The following is a 2,594-nucleotide window of genomic DNA, read 5'->3' as shown; positions in this document are numbered from 1 at the left end:
ACGGATATAGGAACCTTCCTGGAACATTCCAGCAATGTTGTGGTGGAACATTGCACATGGAACCTTCCTGCAAGCTTCACGGAACGTTCCGGACATTTTACAACAAAGGTCCCGCACTAAGCAGGGCTCGAAAACTGTTATAATATCCATTTCGGTTCTCCAAACACTTATAAAGGACCTTTATTCTGAGAACTGTTATGAAGAACCGAAATTTCCAGCTATTATCTATTTCGGTTACGGTTCTTATTTCCCTCCTCAGATCGTATCCATATCCGTTATTTTTTCGGTAATATATCGGTTCCGAAACGGTTCCAGAATCGATTCTTGTTTTCTTTTCCCTAATTGATATCAATAATAATTATTGTCGGTGCAGATTACATCGAACTTCCCAAGCCCGCGTGGAGAAGCTCTAGGCGTTGCGTGACGTCACTCACGTGCGACGTGACAGGTTGCAAAGCCAAAGCACGTAAGAAAGCACAAGCGCAAGTAGCGTGATTACTTCTTAATTGCTTTTAAGTAATAAAAATGGTTAGAACATGTGTATTTTGTGGCGCAGGAGACCTGAGTGAATTGGATGAAGGTTTGACATATCACGGGTAAGTAGAACCCATGTATATACTATTTGTAGGTCAAGTCGAACTTCTTAAAAATAAATATTTTTGTTTGTTTCATATAGATTTTCGTGGGTTACAGAACATGAGGCTAAGCCAGAATTTCGTACATTCAAAGAACGCCTTATTGTGTTATAATCATTTTGAAAGACACTGTTTCCAAAAAGCATCCCTACTATATTTGGATAATATAAATGTTATTGTATTTTCTGCCACGCTATATGAGGACAGGATAAAAACAGATCGTTTCGCAAGTAATAGATATGAATTATTCAAATTAAGGAACTTATTTTTAAGTTAAAGTAACTAATATAAAATATTTTATGCTTATTAACCAACCGCAATTGTTTAATTATTAATATATATTTCTTTGCTTTTTGTGCTACAAGCTTTTACTTTTCACACAGTTTCCTTGTAAACATGCATATACTGTATAACTTTCATTTTACTTTCCGTTCAATTATTTAAAGTAATGGTGATTGATATTTTTCACTACTTCATTTACTGAAGAGGAGCTGCGGAAGCAATATTGCGATAATGGCGTTGATGTTATTAAATAAATTAATAGAGGATTCTGTGCCAGAGAAATATAGTTGGTACAGAAAATAGCAAAAACAATCATTCAGTATATTCAAACATACAGGAAAATTAGCAATGAGTAAGTAAATTTATTATTTATCACATTTCAGTACTTAAAACTGTAAAATTGTAAAATGAATGCATGTATTATTCCAGACTCATTACACGCTGCATGCAGTACATTTTAAGTAAAGAGGGTAGAAGAGCCTGGAACTCCACATACGCGGACTTGGAAAGTTCCACCAGTGCCAATACTATTATTTTTATTAAAATATATGAATATTTAATTGTCAATATTTATTGTAATTTAATCAATTTCCCTTACATTTTCTATCCTTTCTGTAATGTCACAAAGTTTTCCGAAACAACATCGCTGTAAAATCTGCGAACAGTTCCGTGACCATTGCCAAAGAGAATGTCCGGAATGTTCCGTGACCATTGCCAGAGTATGTCCGGAACGCTCCGTGACCATTGCCAGAGAATGTCCGGAACATTCCATCAATGTTGCTGGAACGTTCCCGTGCTGCACCGGAAACTTCCTGCAACATAGCTGGAACCCTCCTGCAATGGAGTGTGCTGTATGGGCAGGTACAATGTCATCCTCTCCTACCCTGAGTATCCTCACGAAAAATTGAAACGTCCGAGGCTATCTTGGCTCCACGGGGAAAAAAGTCGGCGGCCAGCGTGGCCGGGGCATAAATTTTCCCCGGCAGCGGAGAATCACACAGGCAGAAAATTCGACGAGCGTCATCCCTGAAAACCCACTGATTAACGGGGATCGCCTGGGTGCCGCGAACAAAAACCACGGGGAGAAAGTTTATGTCCCCTGTGGAGGGACGTGTCGTCGTGGCGCACCGGTTCCCGCCACGGTAATTAAAAGACGCAATTGTCACGTCGCGAAATTAATGCTCGCCGCGGTGCTCGGCGACGTATTTATTAGCCAGCTCCGCGGATCGATGCGTCTCAGGTGGCGCCACCGGTCCGCGCGCGGAGACGCGGCGCGATCAAAAATCAAATTCCTGCGGCCGGTGTTCGGCAACTGGTATACGAAGGGTCAACCATGGGACCAGGCGGGACAGTGATTCCTCCCCAAGGCGATCGTGCCCATGTGGCGAACGTGTCTTATGTTTTAATTGTTCTCCGCCGCCGCGTAAATCCTAATTAAGACTGAATTATTTGGCCACGAGGCGCACCGCGGTAAGAAAGTTGATACGAGGGCCGTTCGATCGCGAGAATTCCGGCCGCGTCCAAGGACGATCTGTTCGATCGGGCCCAGCCGGAGCGCTGGCTGGGCCCCCTCCGTCCTCGAGCTGGTCTCGCTGCTTCGTGTTCGACTTCCTTTTTGCCTCGGCCTCGGCGCGCGCGTCTTTGTCGCGGACCGACTGCTGGGATCGGTGGGAATCG

General features: G+C 43.2%; 1 long non-coding RNA gene across 1 annotated transcript; it reads left to right on the top strand.

Moving 5' to 3' along the window:
• The first annotated feature begins 431 nt into the window (after positions 1-431).
• LOC143375801 (uncharacterized) lies at positions 432-1,484 on the top strand. Its single transcript, XR_013086980.1, has 4 exons — positions 432-596; positions 677-865; positions 1,122-1,269; positions 1,347-1,484. It is a non-coding gene; the product is annotated as an uncharacterized LOC143375801 (long non-coding RNA).
• Positions 1,485-2,594: the final 1,110 nt, after the last annotated feature.

This window comes from Andrena cerasifolii, chromosome 13, assembly GCF_050908995.1.
Source record: "Andrena cerasifolii isolate SP2316 chromosome 13, iyAndCera1_principal, whole genome shotgun sequence".
Taxonomy (NCBI): Eukaryota; Metazoa; Arthropoda; class Insecta; order Hymenoptera; family Andrenidae; genus Andrena; species Andrena cerasifolii.
This window is presented reverse-complemented; position numbering and strand designations above follow the sequence as displayed.